Source organism: Bombina bombina, chromosome 5 (genome assembly GCF_027579735.1).
Source record: "Bombina bombina isolate aBomBom1 chromosome 5, aBomBom1.pri, whole genome shotgun sequence".
Lineage (NCBI taxonomy): Eukaryota > Metazoa > Chordata > Amphibia > Anura > Bombinatoridae > Bombina > Bombina bombina.
In genome coordinates, this window is record NC_069503.1 from 367,560,218 (window position 1) to 367,584,771 (window position 24,554).

Below are 24,554 nucleotides of genomic sequence, written 5' to 3' on the forward strand. Positions count from 1 at the left end.
GAGGCCATTTTTGAAGCTAACTATAAACACCTAGAAAAGATGATAATAGGAGATTTATCTAATTGGAAAAATAAGAACCTGTCATGGTTAGGCAGAATTAGTGTTATTAAAATGAATGTCCTCCCCAGAATCCTTTATATTATGCAGGCTTTACCAATTCCCCTCCCGAAAGATTTTCTGAGTAAACTCCAGAGCTCCCTAGAAACTTACATTTGGGGTGATGTGCGGCCTAGAATAAATAAGCAAACAATGTACCTGTCAAAAGAAGAAGGTGGCCTAGGAGTACCAAACATACTGATATACAGGCAGGCCATGATGCTACAAAGAATAGTTGAATGGTGCTCCAATGACTGCTCGAAACAATGGATACAGATAGATAGGGCAATCCTACACACTAACAACCCGGGGTACTTAGCGTGGACATTAGGGAAGGACCGACCACGGACTGCAGATGAATATCCTCTTTATAAGGAATTATTCAAGGTGTGGGATAAAATCATCCATACAACCACACGGATATCCTCACCGACGTCCCCCATGACCCCATATATGGACAACCCAGCCCTCGCGTTGAGTATAACAAGGACATACTTAGCTCAGGGGAAGAAGGTAGGGCAAAACACAATCTCAAGGCTGACTCAACAACACAAAATCAAAAAATGGGAAGACATTAGGGACACAGAAACACACTTAAGCTGGCTATCATATGCCCAGATCTCCCATTTCATATCGACACACAAAGACAAAAGCTCACTGCTTAGAGAGTTGACAGAATTTGAACAACTTTGCTATGACGGACAGACACGCTCACACCTGATATCCACCATATATAAGAAACTACGACAAAATGACTCAGGAAGCCTTCCAACATACACCAAAACATGGGAGAAGGAACTAGGAGAGGAAATAAATGTAAAAATATGGAAAAACACATTCCTTAACAATAAGACCGCTTCCATATCAGCACAGATACAAGAAACTAACTTCAAGTTTCTCACCAGGTGGTATCTCACCCCAAGTAGGTTAAAAAGATTGTATCCGAATACCTCGGGTAAATGCTGGAGAGGCTGCGAGATGGAGGGTACCGTTCTGCATGTGTGGTGGGAGTGTCCTAAACTCCAGCAATTCTGGACGGACATCCTCGCACACATTTGTGGAACTCTAGAGATCATTATCCCCAGAGACCCAAAAATAATACTGCTATACGCAGGACTGCCCAAGATTAAATGCAGAGCGAGGAAAAAACTGTTAATGATTCTGCTGAATAGTGCAAAAATTCTAATACCCCGACGCTGGAAAACTGTTGCACCCCCCACCCAACAAGAATGGGTAAGTCAAGTAGACCTGATGTTACAACTAGAGAGGTACCACCATATCAGGAATGGCACAGCAGAGACGCATGAAATAATGCTGCAAATATGGAACAAACGTTAATGATCTAAAGATCACACCAAATAAAGAGAGGGGCCTCCTGTCTCTCCCCCCCCACCCCCCCCCTCCCCCTCCCCCTCCGTTCACAAATACAAACCTCCCCACGTATGGACCTAGTAGCACCCGTTTACCCCCCAGTTCCGTGTGAAGGTTAGAGACACATATGATAGCCACCTGAGATTCCACCAGGATGATAAGACAGAAAGCGCAGAAGGGATAATACAACTAATTTAGGGGACATGAACATAGATAGGGGCACAGGGAACAGAATAAGCCTGTGTGGACAACATACCAAGGCCAAAACGATGGGCAATATCACGAAGTGTAAGGCCCGGTTGTTGGGAGATACAGAGAAGTAATCAGGTCCTGGAATGGGGAGGGAAATGAAGGGGTAGTTAATGGCAGGCTAAGAAATACTGTGAGTGCAGGACAGAAAGGTTTAAAACAGCTCTGTGAAAAAACATGGATGAGACTATTGTATTATTTTGAATATCGATGTTATACTTTGCTACTATGATTTTGCTGTAAGAAATTATGTTTGTATTTTTGAATTATACAATAAAGCTTTTTGAAAAAAAAAAAAAAAAAAAAAAAAAAAAAAAAAATAATAAAAAAAGCATTTTTAAGCTTGTGTTCGCATTGTGTAGGACTTCATATACAAGCGCTTATTTGCGTGCACTCGTATTACGAGTGGAGTGCAAATATTGTGCACTCTTTAGCAAAATTTTTGCACTCCATTCGTAATCTAGCTCTATAAATTTGAAATCAAAATTTAAAATTGAATGACAGTCACCCGTCAAACAGATGGAATCAAAGAAATTCTTATGTATCAACTTTAATGGAAATTTATACTTACAACCTTTATCCCTAGACCCTGGATGCAGTAATCACCTTTCATGGAAACTCTTCATTTAACATAAATATATTTTAAAAAATTATGTAAAAGGTTATATTGAAGTGGGCTGAGTTGAATTTTTCATCCAGTAAACCCTGGAATTTACATGATTTTATGAGTTAATTTGAGAACTTAATCTCTGATTTTATAAAAACCACAATGTACATAATTCTTTGACTGTGAAAGATTACTACACCAAGATAATGAGGAATTGAGGCTGAAATATGTAACAGAAACCAGGTACTCTTTCCTGGTACTTTTATGCTTCTTAACATGTGACCTTTGGAAACTTCACCCATTAGGCATTGATACCTATTACAAAAACTTTATACTGCATAATGAGTGCTTTAAATGGCAGTTGAACCCAGGACACTTGTAACTACTCAGGTGTTCTACCCCAGACTAGCATCTTGAAAATGTATGTAGTACTAAAATGAACATAAAGAATAGCTGAATATTACCTAGGTTAAATGCTGCAAGCAAATTATTTTCCAAAGAGATTTGTTTACACTTAAACCATGCACACAAATACTGAAGGTTTGTTAATTTAATAACATTACCATGGTTGTACTTTAGGTCTGAAGAAACAAATTTGTCAGCAAGTGTACATATAAGTTAGGGTTCCACTTTAAGAACAAACAAATAATTAAACATCAATATGTTAACAGATAAAATATATAGCCATTCCCACTCGGCTAGTATTTAATAAAGTGTTATACTGTGTATTTACTGTAAATATTTCACATTCCAATGTTCTGCACATAGCAGAATATGCTCTATGTATTGGGAAATAGATATTCCTATTTCTGTATATATCTATATATAATCATGTATTCATATAGGTATAAATATATATTTGTGCAAAGAAACATCAGATGTATGTAGAAATATTTATTTATGAATAGAAAAGTACTTATTCCTTCATTTTAAGAACATTGTAATATGAAATATTAATATTTTCATGTCAACTTACCACACTCGAGATAATGCGGTCGGGTTTGCACGTCAGTAGGGTGTTAGATTGTTTTTAGCCTTTTTTGCCCCATTGATTTCAAAGGGGGCATAGGTTATCACACTTGCAATATTCTAATTGTGGGTTTTTACAAGTATCTGGTTAGTGCTTGAGCAAAAACAGTTTACTTTCAACTCAATATGAGCGCTACCCGATGCACAGAAAAAGCTTAGGCCTAGATTTGGAGTTCGGCGGTAGCCGTCAAAACCAGCGTTAGAGGCTCCTAACGCTGGTTTTGGCCGCACGCTGGTATTTGGAGTCAGTGATTAAAGGGTCTAACGCTCACTTTTCAGCCGCGACTTTTCCATACCGCAGATCCCCCTACGCCATTTGCGTAGCCTATATTTTCAATGGGATCTTTCTAACGCCGGTATTTTGAGTCGTTTCTGAAGTGAGCGTTAGAGCTCTAACGACAAGATTCCAGCCGCCTGAAAATAGCAGGAGTTAAGAGCTTTCTGGCTAACGCCGGTTTATAAAGCTCTTAACTACTGTACCCTAAAGTACACTAACACCCATAAACTACCTATGTACCCCTAAACCGAGGTCCCCCCACACCGCCGCCACTCGATTAAAATTTTTAACCCCTAATCTGCCGACCGCCACCTACGTTATACTTATGTACCCCTAATCTGCTGCCCCTAACCCCGCCGACCCCTGTATTACATTTATTAACCCCTAACCTGCCCCCCACAACGTCGCCGCCAGCTACTTAAAATAATTAACCCCTAATCTTCCGACCGCAAATCGCCGCCACCTACGTTATCCCTATGTACCCCTAATCTGCTGCCCTAACATCGCCGACCCCTATTTTATATTTATTAACCCCTAATCTGCCCCCCTCAACGTCGCCGACACCTGCCTACACTTATTAACCCCTAATCTGCCGAGCGGACCTGAGCGCTACTATAATAAATGTATTAACCCCTAATCCGCCTCACTAACCCTATCATAAATAGTATTAACCCCTAATCTGCCCTCCCTAACATCGCCGACACCTAACTTCAATTATTAACCCCTAATCTGCCGACCGGAGCTCACCGCTATTCTAATAAATGTATTAACCCCTAAAGCTAAGTCTAACCCTAACACTAACACCCCCCTAAGTTAAATATAATTTACATCTAACGAAATAAATTAACTCTTATTAAATAACTTATTCCTATTTAAAGCTAAATACTTACCTGTAAAATAAATCCTAATATAGCTACAATATAAATTATAATTATATTATAGCTATTTTAGGATTAATATTTATTTTACAGGCAACTTTGTAATTATTTTAACCAGGTACAATAACTATTAAATAGTTAAGAACTATTTAATAGTTACCTAGTTAAAATAATAACAAATTTACCTGTAAAATAAATCCTAACCTAAGATATAATTAAACATAACACTACCCTATCAATAAAATAATTAAATAAACTACCTACAATTAACCTAACACTACACTATCAATAAATTAATTAAACACAATTCCTACAAATAACTACAATTAAATAAACTAGCTAAAGTACAAAAAATAAAAAAGAACTAAGTTACAGAAAATAAAAAAATATTTACAAACATAAGAAAAATATTACAACAATTTTAAACTAATTACACCTACTCTAAGCCCCCTAATAAAATAACAAAGCCCCCCAAAATAAAAAATTCCCTACCCTATTCTAAATTAAAAAAGTTACAAGCTCTTTTACCTTACCAGCCCTGAACAGGGCCCTTTGCGGGGCATGCCCCAAGAATTTCAGCTCTTTTGCCTGTAAAAAAAAACACATACAATACCCCCCCCAACATTACAACCCACCACCCACATACCCCTAATCTAACCCAAACCCCCCTTAAATAAACCTAACACTAAGCCCCTGAAGATCTTCCTACCTTGTCTTCACCATCCAGGTATCACCGATCCGTCCTGGCTCCAAGATCTTCATCCAACCCAAGCGGGGGTTGGCGATCCATAATCCGGTCCAGAAGAGGCTCCAAAGTCTTCCTCCTATCCGGCAAGAAGAGGACATCCGGACCGGCAAACATCTTCTCCCAGCGGCATCTTCGATCTTCTTCCATCCGGAGCGAAGCGGCAGGATCCTGAAGACATCCAGCGCGGAACATCCATCCGGACCGACGACTGAACGACGAATGACTGTTCCTTTAAGGGACGTCATCCAAGATGGCGTCCCTCGAATTCCGATTGGCTGATAGGATTCTATCAGCCAATCGGAATTAAGGTAGGAATTTTCTGATTGGCTGATGGAATCAGCCAATCAGAATCTAGTTCAATCCGATTGGCCGATCCAATCAGCCAATCAGATTGAGCTCGCATTCTATTGGCTGATCGGAACAGCCAATAGAATGCAAGCTCAATCTGATTGGCTGATTGGATCAGCCAATTGGATTGAACTTGATTCTGATTGGCTGATTCCATCAGCCAATCAGAAAATTCCTACCTTAATTCCGATTGGCTGATAGAATCCTATCAGCCAATCGGAATTCGAGGGACGCCATCTTGGATGACGTCCCTTAAAGGAACAGTCATTCGTCGTTCAGTCGTCGGTCCGGATGGATGTTCCGCGCTGGATGTCTTCAGGATCCTGCCGCTTCGCTCCGGATGGAAGAAGATCGAAGATGCCGCTTGGAGAAGATGTTTGCCGGTCCGGATGTCCTCTTCTTGCCGGATAGGAGGAAGACTTTGGAGCCTCTTCTGGACCGGATTATGGATCGCCAACCCCCGCTTGGGTTGGATGAAGATCTTGGAGCCAGGACGGATCGGTGATACCTGGATGGTGAAGACAAGGTAGGAAGATCTTCAGGGGCTTAGTGTTAGGTTTATTTAAGGGGGGTTTGGGTTAGATTAGGGGTATGTGGGTGGTGGGTTGTAATGTTGGGGGGGGGGTATTGTATGGTTTTTTTTTACAGGCAAAAGAGCTGAAATTCTTGGGGCATGCCCCGCAAAGGGCCCTGTTCAGGGCTGGTAAGGTAAAAGAGCTTGTAACTTTTTTAATTTAGAATAGGGTAGGGAATTTTTTATTTTGGGGGGCTTTGTTATTTTATTAGGGGGCTTAGAGTAGGTGTAATTAGTTTAAAATTGTTGTAATATTTTTCTTATGTTTGTAAATATTTTTTTATTTTCTGTAACTTAGTTCTTTTTTATTTTTTGTACTTTAGCTAGTTTATTTAATTGTATTTATTTGTAGGAATTGTGTTTAATTAATTTATTGATAGTGTAGTGTTAGGTTAATTGTAGGTAATTGTAGGTAGTTTATTTAATTATTTTATTGATAGGGTAGTGTTAGGTTTAATTATATCTTAGGTTAGGATTTATTTTACAGGTAAATTTGTTATTATTTTAACTAGGTAACTATTAAATAGTTCTTAACTATTTAATAGCTATTGTACCTGGTTAAAATAATTACAAAGTTGCCTGTAAAATAAATATTAATCCTAAAATAGCTATAATATAATTATAATTTATATTGTAGCTATATTAGGGTTTATTTTACAGGTAAGTATTTAGTTTTAAATAGGAATAAGTTATTTAATAAGAGTTAATTTATTTCGTTAGATAAATATTATATTTAATTTAGGGGGGTGTTAGTGTTAGGGTTAGACTTAGCTTTAGGGGTTAATCCATTTATTAGAATAGCGGTGAGCTCCGATCGGAAGATTAGGGGTTAATAATTGAAGGTAGGTGTCGGCGATGTTAGGGAGGGCAGATTAGGGGTTAATACTATTTATGATAGGGTTAGTGAGGTGGATTAGGGGTTAATACATTTATTATAGTAGCGCTCAGGTCCGCTCGGCAGATTAGGGGTTAATAAGTGTAGGCAGGTGTCGGCGACGTTGTGGGGGGCAGATTAGGGGTTAATAAATATAATATAGGGGTCGGCGGTGTTAGGGGTAGCAGATTAGGGGTACATAGGGAGAACGTAGGTTGCGGCGGTTTACGGAGCGGCAGATTAGGGGTTAAACAAAATATGCAGGGGTCAGCGATAGCGGGGGGCGGCAGATTAGGGTTTAATAAGTGTAAGGGTAGGGGTGTTTAGACTCGGGGTACATGTTAGGGTGTTAGGTGCAGACGTAGGAAGTGTTTCCCCATAGGAAACAATGGGGCTGCGTTAGGAGCTGAACGCTGCTTTTTTGCAGGTGTTAGGTTTTTTTTCAGCTCAAACAGTCCCATTGTTTCCTATGGGAGAATCGTGCACGAGCACGTTTTTGAGGCCGGCCGCGTCCGTAAGCAACTCTGGTATCGAGAGTTGCATTTGCGGTAAAAATGCTCTACGCTCCTTTTTTGGAGCCTAACGCAGCATTTGTTTGAACTCTCGATACCAGAGTTAATTTTATGGTGCGGCCAGAAAAAAGCCCGCGGAGCGTTAACAGCCCTTTTACCGCCGAACTCCAAATCTAGGCCTTAGTAAGTTAACGTTCAAGGGCTCAATCCGATATAAATCGTCGCCCGCAAAAGCCGACGCCGCCAATATTTGCGCGGGTTTGGTATCCTATATACGGCGTAACTTAGAAGTTACACGCGTATATTTCTGCCTTCACCCGTCGTTTTTTGGCCCATAGACTGACATACTAAACACGCGCAGTTTGGTACTCCATTCTCATCTTGCCACAAATTTCAGCCGCAGGAACCCTTGCATTGACTTAGAAACCAACGTAACTCTCTGAAGGCCTAACAAGTGCATGCTTAACAACATACATATCAGCATACATATCATATCAGCAACAAATAGTTAACCTCTTCAAAGCATTTATTATTCCTGCCCCTGCAAGTTTGTCAAACCAATCACAAAGGGGTCATCATGGGGCACAAGGGGTCATCATGGGGCACAAGGGGTGCATCATGGGGCACAAGGGGTCATCATGGGGCACAAGAGGTGCATCGTGGGGTACAAGGGGTCATCATGGGGCACAAGGGGTCATCATGGGGCACAAGGGGTGCATCATGGGGCACAATGGGTCATCATGGGGCACAAGGGGTGCTGGAAGCCCTACAATCCCCTGTTGTTCTGTCTACACATGCTGATTCTATAGTTGCTGCTGAGGTCCATAGTGATGGTGCTGCCCCTGCTACAGCTGGTCATCGAATTACATACTGTGGATTTCCACTGCATGTAAGTGAAACTACTACATCCCAGCCCCATTCCCTTAACCACCCTAATTAGTGAAAATATATCATTAGTTCAATTCATGTTTTGGCCACTATGATTTATTGACTATCATTTAGAAGAATGAAAATGGATGTTTATACCTTATGTTCACACCTTCTGTAAAAACATTATTATTTAGATATATATACCCATGTGCAGGGATAGGCAAGGTGTCCTTCACTAAAAGTCTTTACCTTAGAAAATGTCCGCCACAGCCTTGGCGCGTGCCTATCCCTGCACATGGGTCAATTTCTATTGGGTGTGAGAAACCTTGATTTACATCTTAAAAGTGAATATCACTATATGTACCCTTCATACACAACTATGTGATGTGGTTTAGAGAACATGAATATGTCATAAACATGATGATATTACCTTTTCTGGGCCATTTCCACACAGGCCTTATTATATTTTTCAAAAATAGTGTACTAAAACACCCCTCACATGGATGTGGATGACAATTATATGGTAAATAACAGAGGACAAGATTTAGGATGAAATATAACAATATTTTTTTTTTTAGGCTTCTTAGATGAGGGGGCTGAGGTGCCTGGAGTGGCTCTCCTGCCTCTCCTGGGTTGTGTGGATTCAGAGGATTCTGCAGGAGTGCTGGCCACAGATGAGATGCTGGAGGCAATGTCCTGCTGGTGTGTGAAATGCTCCACCAACACACCCAACAGTTGGTTTTGTTCCCGCCATCTGTTGTCACTCTGCATGTCCGAAATAACTCTCAGCATCTGAGATTGGTTCTGGACGATACCACTTAAAGATGCTGCCATGTCCCATTGCAGCTCAATGGAACGCTGTAGTAAAGTCTGTTGGCTCCTGTAAAACCTGCGTTGGTCTCTCTGCATTCTCTCGCAGGTTGATGTGAGCCTCTCGCAGGTTGATGTTTGCCTCCTGCAATGTATTCGTCGCCCATGGCGGAAGTCAGAGGATCTAAAGGCTCTTCACCAGCAGGGATTCTAGGCGCAGGTTCACCTCTAGCTGCTGTTTCAACTTGAACATCCTCAGCTGCTGGTGCTGCCTGAGGGATCACAGCTGGTGCTGCCTGAGGGATCACAGCTGGTGCTGCTTGCGGGATCACAGCTGGTGCTGCCTGAGGGATCACAGCTGGTGCTGCCTGAGGGATCACAGCTGGTGCTGCTTGCGGGATCACAGCTGGTGCTGCTTGCGGGATCACAGCTGGTGCTGCCTGAGGGATGATGACAGGCGCTGCTGCCTGAGGAATGCTGACAGCTATATTCTCCTCCTCAGATGCTGGAGCTCTTCCAAGGGAAGCAGATGGTGGAGATCTCCGGATGGACTGGTAGTCCCATTGCCGACTGGTGTGCACCCACTCAGCCTGGTGGTATAATCCCTGACTGGCCTGATATTGGTGGGGGTGGGGGGTAAAGACATCTACCCTTCGGGGCTGACTTGGCTCCCCCTCCAAGCCAAAGGAATAGTCCTCCGGCCAGGGATCCTGCCAGGTATCGTCTTGCAATGCTGGTGGCATGAGATCTGGATCGTCAACAGAGGCACTCCAACCCAGCTCATGCCTGGGAGCATACTCTTGCTGGACTCTCTGGACCGGTGGTTGAGGTGGAGACATTCTCTGTGGCGGTGGTGGAGGTGGATGCATGGGCGGTTGCACCCTGGTGACTGGAGGTTCTGTGGAGGAGTCAAATGATGAGAGGGATTAGTACAGTCAGATATATATCAATGTGAGCATACAATGTACATGCTAGGGCCTATACACATTCTCATGTCAAACTCTATAACATGCATGTGCACATTGAGATTTGTGATATGAGGGTTTTTAATATGCAAAGTATACATGTATGTGTTTCATACAATAGTTCTGTGTACATGTCAGTGATGGAGAAAATGTGTTCTTTAAGTGACACTATGGTTGTGATGACTATAGTGTCCATTTACTGAAAACTCTACATGTGGCTTGTGGCATGTGTTACTCTGAGACATGTTAGTATTTCACTATTCCACCTCATATCATGAATTTCAATGTGTTAAGTAGTATTAAATGGACATTAAACCCATTTTTATTCTTTCATGATTCAGCTAGAGCATGCAATTTTAAACAACTTTGTAATTTACTTCCATTACCTAATTTGCTTCATTCTCTTGATATTCTTAGCTGAAAAGCATATCTAGATAGGCTCAGAATCTGCTGATTGGTGGCTGCACATCAATGCCTTGTGTGATTGCCTCACCCATGTGCATTGATATTTAATAAACAAAGAATAACCAAATAATGAAGCAAATTAGATAATAGAAGTAAATTGGGATGTTGTTTAAAACTGTATTCTCTATCTGAATAATGAAATAAAAAGATTTGGTTTAATGTCCCTTTAATGTGAAATCTAATTGTAGATGTTTTTGTTAGTAGGCCAAATACCATGCTCCTCATTGTGTACATGAACGTGTGACATTATAGGATGTTATATCTCAAATACATATAATACTGGTGTGTGGGATGTTACTCACCAGCATGCTGTGCTGATGTTGCAATCCCTGAGTCACGAGCCCCTGGAAGTCCACGGACTGCTGTGACGCTCAGGGACCTACGAATGAGCTCCTGCCACTCGTTATATTCTGCCTCCTGGTGAGACCCACATCCTGTTGCCCTCTGGGACATTTGCTTCTTGGCCCATCTTCTCCTTGACTCTTCTCTTACAATCATTCCACCTTTTCTTTAGGCCATCCACAGTCCTCCTCTGCTGGGACACACTATTAACTGCCTCCTCCACCTTCAGCCAGGCATCTTTACGCCTACGGGCAACTCCTTTGCCCTTCTCTTGGCCAAAGAGGGCAGTATGGTTCTCCAGGACGGCCTGGACTAGAGCAAGGTTTTCAGCAAAGGAGAAGTTGGGGCACCTCATACGCTCCTCGTCCTGGGCCGCCTGGCTCCCTCCCTGGGATGTCCCGGGTGTGGGTTCCTCCCTATCCTCTCCCTCCTCCCCCCTTCTATCCCCATGTGCACCCTCTATCCCTCTTCTACTGAGTGTGCCTGGCCTTGGGGCAACCCCACTCCCATCCTCCCTTCTAAATCTCCCTCTCCCCACTCCACTGACTCCCTGACGGGGACCCTGCTGCTCTTCCTGACCATAATCCTCTCCCTGCAACTCCCCTTTCCTTCTTCCCCCCCCGCCCTAGCTCTCCCTGACATCCTCACACTACACACACTCTCACACTCACTCCCACTCCCACTTCAATCACACACAATCACAACCAAACTCTCAGCCTTTCACACTGTAAAAGATAAATAAAATGTGTAAGGTGTCTGCAAAATGTGTGCAATATGTAAAAAAGTGACAGTAATGTACAAGCTTAACAAATCCACCAAATTCGACCTAACTAAATATATGCAATGCGCCTCTCTCTCTACTCTAACCACTTTCTCTTACTCACTGTAGTGTGCTGTAGCTCCAAGAACCAATCAAACACACTAAAGAAAATGGATAAATGCATAAAACTACACTTTATTGAGACTTTACGTGAACAAAATACTGGCGTAAGTACTTGTGACGACTAAAATGTGTATTTGCGCACATTTTAGCTGATCGCCGGTTTTTCCTACTTACGCCAGTTTAGCATCTGACGGCGCAGTATATTGGATAGCTCGAGTTGCGAGGTGAAATTACGGGCAGCGCGGGTTCCCTCGCCTGCGCCAAAAACTACGACGGATATCGGATCGCGCCCCAAATGGGAGCGTTAAATAGCGCTTCACTTATAATCTAGTCCACAATGTTGACAAATTTTATATAGTAAACAGTTTTTTAAAAATGCAGCATTGCAAAATGCAGTGACTACAGTCTTCTATGGGATATTAATAGCCCATACTCAAAATCTTGTTCCTAAAGGAAAGAACATGCCAAAAGGACTGTAAACATGCTTTAAAAATTTGCCTCCTACACTCCTCCAACTGCTGAGATCTGCATTCACTGGCAATGGGGTCAGATTGATGGAAAGACAGCAAGCCCTATATTATCCTATGGAAGCTACATCAACACTTACCTATATAGCGAGGGTCAGCCCACTTTTTTATAACATTTCACCAGGTGGATGAATTGTGAGACTGGCGAAAAAAATGCAGATCTGAAGATCCTTTGAACATCAAACTAACTTATTGCAAGGCAGCAGAAAAAATTGCAACTATACAGTATTTACTGTCCCCTGAGACAGAGAGGTATTGCTATTCTTATAACAATATATCTATTTCCCATAATGCATACTAACAAGTTACGTTTCAGGGGTTGAGGGAGATGGTGTATGCCACCATTCTCCACTACTTAGTCTTCCTTCTCATATTTATTAAGGTATTTTATAGCAGCTCATTTTTTGTTGTTTGTTTTAATTGATTTTATTTTCAAATTAAAAACTATTATAAATGGAGGAGTGACAGCATCTCCAAGTAGGTTCTCGCAATGGTTTTTACGGATATTCACATGACCTAAAGTAAAATACGCCAACTAATTGCCAAGAGCCAAAATATATTTCAATAGGCCCAAGGTATTCAAAGTTGTAAAGCTCTAAAAGCCTTTGAAAAGCTGCTAGTGGGTCAATTTATCAAGCTCCGTAGCTAAAGACCGCTGCTCCATAACCTGTCCGCCTGCTCTGAGGCGGCAGACAGAAATGAACCCGATCAAATATGATCGGGTTGATTGACACCCCCTGCTAGCGGCCAATCTGCAGGGGGCGGTATTGCACCAGCAGTTCACAAGAACTGCTGGTGCAATGATAAATGCCGACCAGCGTATGCTATTGGCATTTATCGATATGCAGCGGACATGATACGCTACATCGTATCATGTCCACTCGCACTTTAGAAAATTGACCCCTAGGTGTGTTTTCTTATTGATTGGAAAACTGGTGTTGAATGCTCTCTATGTAAAGTATAAGGTGTGGCACAAATACATTCTAGAAACATAAGGTACTTATGTTTTTTTGGGTTTTTTTTCAGCAATTTGCAAAAGGTTTGAATTTAAAAACCCAACAAAAATCAATGGAACTCACTTTTTATGTTAATTCAGTTGTCTGGAATGTAAAGCAGGGTTAGAAATTCAACTCTACTCTAGCTGCTAATCCTAAAATCAATCAAGGCATAAGTATACATATGTATATATATATATACAGGTGGCCCTCGTTTTACAACGGTTCAATTTACACCGTTTCAGAATAACAACCTTTTTTTCCAGTCATGTGACTGCTATTGAAAAGCATTGAGAAGCAGTGCATTTATTAAAATAGCCAGTAGGTGGAGCTGTCCACTTGTGTTGCAGCAAAGCCAAGCAAGCTGAAATTAATCAGTTTAACCAGACCTGAGCTATCGAGCAGATTTCAAAGGAACACAATCTTCCTGTCTATAACTCAGTCCAGATTGGAATGCATAAAAAAACTGTAGAAAAATGCAAGTGAAGTCTGTGCTGTGTGATTATTTTATTATGTTTATAATGCTGTTTAGCAAATGTTTTTGTTCATTTAACTTAGTTTAATTATATATTCTGTGTTGTGTGATTACTTTATTAGGTTTATAATGCTGTCTAGCATTTAACATATTCATTTCAAAGATTTTAAACTAATGTATTAGGTGTTACTTATGACAATTTTGAGAGGGGCCTGGAACCTAACCCCCTCACTTCCCATTGACTTACATTATAAACTGGGTTTCAATTTACAATGGTTTCGATTTACAACCATTCCTTCTGGAACCTAACCCCGGCGTAAACTGAGGGCTACCTGTATAAATATATATATATATATATATATATATATATATATATATATATATATATATATATATATATATATATATATATATATATATATATATATATATATATGTGTATACCACACAAAAATGATAGGGTGAACTAAACCTTTATTGGAGATCCTGAAAATATGCTGCTGTGTATTTTTATACTTTTGGCAAACAATTCTCTAATGAGTAAGGTAGATCGGCTATCTGGTTTACCAGTCTATTATGGCAATGTCTGCAAATCTAATTGTATCTTACTGAGCTTTTTCTTGTTTGTATTAACTGGAAGCAAATATGTGGTAAATATAATGATCTGCTACTATACCTCAGGAAATAATATTTATTAATCGTGATACTTGTGATAAAAAAATAATGCTGTGTTGTGCATGGTGTCCATTAAAAGGCCAGTGTACTGTGATATTTTTCTCTCCTTTAATAGTCCCCAATGGTCCATTTTACATGCTGGAGTGTATTACATTGTTTACAGATAGCTACTTTACTTTTATTGTGTCAATCATAACAGACTTTGCCTGTTGTACCCCCACCTAAACTGGAAAATTCAATACTTTAGAAGTGGTTATAGAAATGCTATGTAAACAATGATGTTTAAAAGAAATCATGCTTCCAGTGGGTAGTGGGACAGAGAAGTACTAAAATGTTCATTTTCATTGTTCTTTCAAAGTATTGGTCGTTAGTATACAGTGAGATATACGATAAGGAAGAACTAAAGGATCAATTTTCCAACATTTTAAACTCTGCAGCTGGTGTAACAAGTCACTGAGTTTTACAGTACACTGTCCCTTTAATCATGATAATAAATCTGTAGGAAAGGAATTTAAACATTAGTTCTTTGGAGGAGCCTGTTGTCTTTAAGCCACTTTGAGGCTTAGAATGGTAGGATATGTATATATATCAGGGGGCGGAAGTGCCATTGATGCACCAGGGTTCAAGAGCAGGAGGGGGCCCTTAATGGCCAACCTATATATAGTCGTGTGTAGAATGTGTATAATCTTAATTCAGAGGAGCCTTTTATTAGTTCAAGTTGAAGTTCTAGCTATATAACCTTGTAATATCAATCAGCATGTATATTATTATTATGGCTTTCTACTGAGTTACCTTTGGGGGGCCCCACAAAAATCTTGCACCAGGGCCCTCTGTTGAGTAGGTCTGCTACTGATATGTGTATGCATTGTATGAATTTGGGAGATGTGGTCCTACTCCAGTTTTGCTATTCTTGGTCTCCTTCTTGGAACACATCAGATCTGAATACTTTAGAGTCCACCTAATAGCCCTAGGGCCTTTGGTTGGATAACCCTGCTTTATAACATTAGGTCACTTGCTGGCTAAAGGATTTACAAAGCACTGGAGTTGTTTTGTTTTGAATTTCCTAGTGTCATTTCAGTAACACAGGCGAAGCAAATTGTCATTTTAATGTAATCCAAAACAGTGTACTTTATCTCACAATATAATACATGATGATGACAAATAGTTTTCCCCTGAATTCCAGGAGTTTGCAGGCTTGGAATCCTCTACTGTTGATGTAATCACTCAACAATTATGCTCTGTGATGTAATCTTTGAACGGCTAATAAGCCTGTAATCGGTCACTGCTCATAAAAAGTTGGCTTTCCTCCACTGCAGGAATTCAAATGAGTTTACCATTTGGAATTTTTGAAAACAAACATTGTTGCAAGGCTGTGTGGGGATAGCGGAGAAGAAAAGGAAATGCCAACACAGGGGAAAGAAGCTGAAATTCCAACTAAGTCAACTATAAAAACAAAATAATTTAATTTTTGATTTGTTGGGCTAATGATTAGGTAATCAGAAGTTATAAATAAAGACACACAATGTAAGCGAGTAGTATCACTGCATAGTGTAAATACATCTATACATTAGCTAAATGCATGTTTAGTTAATATATGAATATGCATATATTGAATTATTGTATCTGAAAGGATCTCTCAAACTTTGAATTTTGAATGAACTATAAATGTTGGATAATAAGATACACCGGAGACAAGATTACATGTTTTTAAACTTTGATAAATAACTGACCTTATAAAGCAGCTCATCACTGTACATATTATTTGTTGTGTTAGTTGAATTTATTATTTGTGTATTTGTTTTTCCTACTTAGAGTATATGTTCCCTTTTTAAAAAAAAGTCCAAAAAAATTAAAAAATGTCTTAAAATGACTAAATGTAACATATATATATAATGCTTAGCGCTCACATTATTCATAGAAGGCTAGATTACATTTGGAGTGCAACCAATAGCACAAGGAGCTTTAGCCTTAGCACAACCTTGCACAAAAGAATGGCGCACAATATGTTATTGCAAATGGATGGTAAAAAAGGTTTACCAAATGACTATTATCGCTAGTAGTGAGTTAAGTATGGAACGCAAGAGCAATAGAAAAAAACGATGAACAATTTAGTGTTTTTGGAAACCTAAAGTAAAGTGTAAACACATAAATAATATATTCAAATAATTTTATTTAAGTTATATTTAAACATATTAAAGGGACAGTCTAGTCAAAAAGAAATTCAGATAAGGCAGGCAATTTAAAAAAAAGTTCCAATTTACTTTTATCATCAATTATGCTTTGTTCTCTTGGTATTCTTAGTTGAAAGCTGAACCTAGGTAGGTTCATATGCTAATTTCGAAGCCCTTGAATGCCGCCTCTAATCTGAATGCATTTTGACATTTTTTTACAACTAGGGCTTTAGTTCATGTGTGCCATATAGATGACTTTGTGCTCATTCCTGTGGAGTTACTTAGGAGTCAAACTGATTGGCTAAAATGCAAGTCTGTCAAAAGAACTGAAATAAGGGGGCATTCTGCAGAGGGGTCAATTTATTAAGCTCTGTATGGAGCTTGATGCCCCTTGTTTCCGGCGAGTCTAAAGACCACTGCTCCATAACTTGTCCGCCTGCTCTGAGGCTGCGAATGCTGTCGGCATTTATCGATGTGCAGCGGACATGATACGCTACATCGTATCATGTCCGCTCGCACATTAATAAATTTACCCCTTAGATACAAATTGATCACAGAGGTAAAAACTGTATTAATATAAGTGTGTTGGTTATGCAAAACTTGGGAATGGGTAATAAAGCGATAATCTATCTTTTTAAACAATAAAAATTCTGGTGTAGACTGTCCCATTAATTAAAACATAAAGGTTTATGTTAAAAAGTCAATTAAAGTGATATAGTATATGACAGGTAGTGCAAAGGTGAATATGAACGTGTGGGTGTATTTGTGTATGTACATGTATGTATGTATATATGTGTATGCATGTATGTGTGTAGTGTTTTAAACTTATATTTCAATACAAAGTCATAGTTTAAAAGTAATTTTTAACCTTCAGTTTAGTGCACCTTCAGGTTAGCGCTCAAGCGCTAATCAACACGAGTTTTTCAGTGCACCCCAAAGAAGTCTATTATGTTAAGGATTTACCATACCTGTGATATTCGACATGAAGATGTTAGTGTGCCCTAAATTTTTGCTGATATAATTACTCTCAACTTGTAATATAAAAACAAAAGTAAAAAGTGCTATTGATTGCTGTCAAGTGATGTAAGAGCATAATAGCGCTATTATGTTTGCGCTCCGCTTATAATCTGGGCCTTAATATGTAATTCACATAGATACATTTAACATGAACCCCTTTGTGATTTAAAGTGTTAAATGCACCTTAACCAATATCCAGTGTCTAATAAATAATAGATTGCATTATTTTTCAGCTTACTGGTACACTGTTTTTTACATGAACATAAGAGGCTAAGATGATCCTTTAAAAATGTACAGCCTTTAACTGAAGTTGGCCAGGTTAGTTGCCTGTCTGAGTCACCTTAAAGGGACAGTCAACCATAGAATTGTTATTGTTTTAAAAGATAGATAATCCCTTTATTACTCATTCCCCAGTTTTGCATAACCAACACAGTTATATTAATATACTTTTTACCTCTGTGATTACCTTGTATCTAGGAACCTTCTTCCAGCCCCCTGATCACATGACTGTGACTGTTAATTATCTATTGTCTTGCATTTAGCATTGTGTTGTGCTAACTCTTAAATAACTCCCTGTGCCTGAACACAGTTTTATCTATATGGCCCACGTGTACTTTCTGTCTCTTTGTGTTGAAAAGAGATTTAAAAAGCATGTGATAAGATGCAGCCCTCAAAGGCTTAGAAATTAGCATATGAGCCTACCTATGTTTAGTTTAAACTAAGAATACCAAGAGAAAAAAGCAAATTTGATGATAAAAGTAAATTGGAAAGTCAATTAAAATTAAAAGTCCTATCTGAATAATGAAAGTTTAATTTATACTTGACTGTCCCTTTAATCTCTAAAATAAGCAGAATTAATTGCAATCAAATCTCATATTTTCTTTCTCCACTACAAAAAAAAAGGATCAAACAAAACTGTTTCACTACAAAAGCCTATATGAAGAATTAGTGGCAAAAAGACAAGCCATAGGGGCCTATTTATCTTGATGCGAGCGGACATGATCCGATATTGCGGATCATGTACGCTGCACATCGATAAATGCCGACAGCATACGCTCTCTGCATTTATCATTGCACCAGCATTTCTTGTGAACTGCTGGTGCAATGCCGCTCCCCTGCAGATTCACGGCCAATCGACCACCAGCAGGGGGTGTCAATCAACCCATCGTATTGGATCGGGTTAATTTTCGGCTATGTTTGTCCGCCGCCTCAGAGCAGACGGCCAGGTTATGGAGCAGCAGTCTTTATACCGCTGCTTGATAACTTGTGTTTCTGGCGAACCTGAAGGCTTGCCAGAAACACGGTGCATCAAGCTCCATACGGAACTTTATGAATAGGCCCCAATGTGTAGATTTGTGTTTCCGAAACTGTGTGAATCCTGGTGTTCAGTTTTCTGTTATAGTGGTTCTACAAAATAAAAAGTTTTCCATGTAAAGCAATAAGAATAACTGCAGCTGTATACGTCCGGTGTTTGGCAGCAGTTTTGGGGTGTTGGGGGAAGATTATGGGCCAAATTACGAGTGGAGTGCTAACAGTTACTCACAAGCGATAAGAGGTTTATTGTGGGTGTTTGCGTGCATTAGAGCCCTTTGCAGTTAAGTAGATGTAAAATCATATTTATGCAATATTCATATTTAATAAAGTGTTATACTGTGTATTTACAGTAAATATGTCACATTTCATTATTCTGCACATAGCAGAATATGTTCTATGTATTTTTAAATATATGTATTTCTATATATATCTGTATATCTATAGCTATATATAATTATATATATACAGGTATAGATAGATATTTTACCAAAATACTGTCAGATATATATAGAAATATATATTTATGAATAAATAGAACATATCCTTCTATATGAAGAACACTGGAATGTGAAATCTTCATATATTTATGTCAGGTTAGCGCACATGAGAATATGAGATTGGGCTTGCACGCGAGTAGGATGTTAGCTTTTTTCCATTTTATTTGCTCCATTGACTTCTATGGGGGAATAGGTTATCGGCAGCGAAAACAGTTCACTTTCAACTTGTAATACGAGCGCAACCCGACGCACGCAAAAAGCTTACTTCTAGCGCTGTTAACACTCAAACGGAATCGTTAAATAAAGCTCCACTTGTAATCTATCCCTATGTGTTTCTAAGCAAGGACTAAGCAGTAAAAATGTTGCTGTAAATGGAGGTTTCAGTTTACAGCAGTCTCACTCACTTTTTTGAGTATTTTCATGCTCTCTGGTGTAGTCACTGCCACAAGTCATTTTCATGGAGTATTAGTGTTACTGTATGATGAAGGGAAGTGAACGTATTGTATTTGATGTGTCATATTTATAAAATGCATTTGTATATCCTCTTCTCTGCAATCATTTTAATGATATTTATTTTACATTTTCATTGATTAACATGCTAAATCTACTTTTTATTTATAAAAAATATATATACGGTAGGGTTGAGGGTGGAGCCTAAGGTAGATGTTAGGGGAGGGGCCATCTGAAACCCTAGCATAAAAAAGCTTCCAATAAGGAGAAACAGCTGACTGTTGTTTTGTTACTCAATTACATTTATTAAAAAGGAGGAAAAATAAAGGACTAGTTTATGAGTGAAGTGCTATCATTAGCACGAGGAGCGTAAGCGAGATCGCGGTGTTCTTTATGCTCAAATCCATATTCCAAGTGGTGCAATGTTTAAATTACCGCAAATTTGTTTGCATGAATTTGCATATTTTTTATGGGCGGCGTTGAGCGGCAATGTCCGATCGTATTACAAATAGAAAAGTGCTATCATTAGCACCAGGAGCGTAAGCGAGATCGCGGTGTTCTTTATGCACAATCCCATATTCCAAGTGGTGCAATGTTTAAATTAAAGCAAATTTGTTTGCATGAATTTGCATATTTTTTAGGGGCGGCGTTGAGGGGCAATGTCCGATCGTATTACAAATAGAAAATAAATGCAATTGCTAGAACACAATCTTATTTAACACTTTAACTTTTTATGCAACACGAATGGTTTGGCCGGAGAAAACAGTTGCACTAAATTATTTTATTTACCCCTTAACCGCCTGACCCCCATATAACAAGGTAATCCACTACACTATACTATTAACACCTAAACCACCACAACATACATTGCAAAGTAACCCACTACACTATTAACCCCTAAACCACCACAACATGCATTGCAAAGTAACCCACTACACTATTAACCCCTAAACCACCACAACATGCATTGCAAAGTAACCCACTACACTATTAACCCCTAAACTGTCACAACCCCCATCACACCCACTAACATCTTAACGCCCTAACCTAACACCTCCTGTTACCCCAAAACAAACTAATATTACCTTTTAAAAAAAACAAAAAAAACCTAACCTTAAAAAAAAACCTTAAAAAAAAATAAAAAAAACCTAACCTTATGGAGGTTAAAGGGTTAATATTGTAGTGGGCTTACATTGTGATGGGGTTGTTGTGGTTTAGGGGTTAATAGTATAATGGGTTACTTTGTGATGGTGTTGTGGTGATTTAGGGGTTAATAGTGTAGTGGATTTCTTTGCGATGGGGGTTATGGTGAATTAAAGGTTAACAGTGTAATGGGTTACTTTGCAGTGTGGGAGTGTGGCGGTTTAAGGGTTATTAGTGTAGTGGGAACTTTGAGGTGGGCTATGTCGTGTTTTAAGTGTTATTAGAGTAGGGGGCTAATGACGATTCGGGTTAACGCGAGTATGGGTGTTACATTTCTTTTTCCCCACGTTTCTCTCCCCTTTGAAGTCAATAGGAGTGTATGTTAACATGGTCGCAATATTGTAACTTCTGCTCTTTGCTTGCATCGGGTTAGCGCTCAAATGAAAAACATTTCAACTTGTAATATACACTCTACCCGATGCACGCAAAGAGCAGAAGTCGAGCGGAGCTAACGTGCGAGGGGGAGCGGTAATTACCGCTCCTCTCGTAATCTAGCCCAAATTAGGTATTTTTGTTAAATTCTCTCTTGTTTTTCCAACATTCCAATCAAAGTACAAAACTACAAATACAGGTACATATCACCAAATCCAGAACTCCAAAATCCAAATTTGTTCTGAAATTCAAACTTTTTAAATTAATATTTTTTTTAAATCAAATTAGCAAAAATTACTGTTTTTCCCCTCCTGTAAAGTCACAATCTTCTCTGCCTGTGTCTTTGTTCTTTTCTTCTATAGAACAGTCTACATTTATTTAAAACTACAAATATTAAATTTCAATTGACAACACTGTACTATCTTTCTAAGGTACTATGTATTCAAAAATAACAAAAAGTTATATAAAACTACCTTTAGGTTGCAATTGTATAAGATGTATTATGACATGTAAATGTTGTCTAAATTATATAGGATATTGTGATTTACACTTGTTCCCATCCCCTCTCCAAACTGTCCCATTTTACAGATGCAAATATTCCGAAATCCAAACTATTCCCAAAAAAACCTTTTCTGTTCCCAAGCAGTTTGGAGAATGGGTTTTCTACTTGTTCCGCCAAATAATATGTAATAGATTTTGAATCAGTTCTTTAATATAAAAGTATGTTTGTGTGTAATTGTGTAAATTATAGTGCAAATTACAGAAAGCAAATAAAAAAATTCATGGAGTTGTTACATCACTGTGATTACCGTGTCGTGGGCTCTCTGAGTTTAACCCTAGCACTAATTCTAAACCCAACATTACCTTAGATCACTGGTTTTCAAACTGTCCTCAAGCCACCCCAGCAGGCCAGGTTTTCAGGATTACCTTTAGATAAGAGCAGGTAAAATAACCATGTTTAGCTGATTATTTCACCTGTGCTCTAGTTTAGATATTCTCAAAATGTGGCCTGTTAGGGAGGTCCGAGAACAGGTTTGAAAACCAGTGCCTTAGATTAAGCTTGCTGACCACAACATTTTTGTACCAGGATGGAAGACTTCTGACTCATTCCCAGTAATATAAAAATTTACAACTTGTTGCTGCCATTTGTGCCATTGTAGTAATAAAAAAGATTCTCTTCTTATAGAACAGCATTTTTAAAAGTGTGAGGTGCTGCACCTTCCCAGGGGGGCTCTAGATCATATAATGGCGGGAGATGCACGAGCAGTGAGACTACACACTACACTATGGAAAACAAAAGCAGCAAGCAGAAGCTGACCTTAGCAAAACTTGAACACGCTTTTTAAGAGCTGATAGTGACACTTGACAATGCACTTGCCTTTCATAGCTCTAGCATTCACTTAAAGGACCAGTCAACACATTTGATTTGCATAATCAACAAATGCAAGATAACAAGACAATGCAATAGCACTTAGTCTGAACTTCAAATGAGTAGTAGATTTTTTTATAACAAATTTCAAAGTTATGTATATTTCCACTCCCCTTGTACCATGTGATAGCAATCAGCCAATCACAAATGCATATACGTATAGTCTGTGAATTCTTGCACATGCTCAGTAGGATCTGGTGTCTCAAAAATTGTAAATATCAAAGACTGTGCACATTTTTTTTAATGGAAGTAAATTGGAAAGTTGTTTAAAATTACATACTGTATCTGAATCATGAAAATGTAATTTAACCTGAGTGTCCCTTTAATCAGATTCACAAATCGCCTGGTCTGATGTAAATGAGTGACACTTGGTGCAAGCTATTGAGATTTTCATTTATCTGATATACTCTAATCCCCTGATTTGCTAATGGGCCAGGATAAAATCAGGATTAGTGTTGTTCAAATTATTTATTTTAAGATTGTGATAATACCCAGAACAATTAAAGCAAATTTGATGTTACCATCCCTTTAAAGGGTCATTAAACACTTTGAGATGGTTATATGAAAAGATAAATTGTATATATAAAAATTCTTTGCAATATACTTTCAATATTTATTTTGTACCCCTCTCCTGTAATTTCATTCTTAAAATCTTTTCAGTTTCTGTTAGAAGTGGAAGGGTAAAACACGGTTATATTCCACACAGTCATTGGTTGCACACTCTATGGACATATTTATAATTGTCTCTAATTGGCCTCTGCAGAGAAAGAAACCTAAATTACAACATGACCGCACCCATTGCTTCACAGACAGAAACTTTAAAACTTATTTTGTCAATGTTAAACAAACTAATGACATTTAAAAAAATATATCTATATGTTATCAGACTAATCTTTTCTTTGAATGCACCATTCTATCTAGCATTTATTTAGCGTTTAATGTCCCTTTAAAGTCATTGCAAATCTTGATGGGCTTACACAAAATTGCCTTAATATATTTCTTAAATGTAATCACTAACATGCATGCAGCACTCACAGTTGAGAAACTGCTACGTCCTTGGTTTTATTCAAATTAATTATTGTAAGGTTTCTCTCTGCATCCAGAAAATAAGCATCTATCATACAAGTTTTTGCTCATCACTGAATAATAAATTGTGGGCAGAACTTTCATCCTTTAAATTATTTGTTGTTATTTTACCACAGTATCACAATATTCAATAAATAATCACGGTCATTACAGTTGCCAGGTTCCAGTTTTATATTTATTGTCAAACACAATGAGGAGTTGCAGTAATTGTAATATTGGATCATTCCTCAGGGTTGCAAATGATATGACTGGGCCAACTAGGGCCCTAACACCTAAATTCCATCTTGCAGGACCTGCGCTACAAGAAGCAGCTCCTAAGCTACACGTTTGGTTTCTTACTCATATGCAGAAGCTGGGTAGTGCTCATTGTGCAGTTATAAGGGCCTATCATTTTTAGGGGAGTAGCAAGAGCTATATAGTAATTTTATAATGACTACTTCAGTTT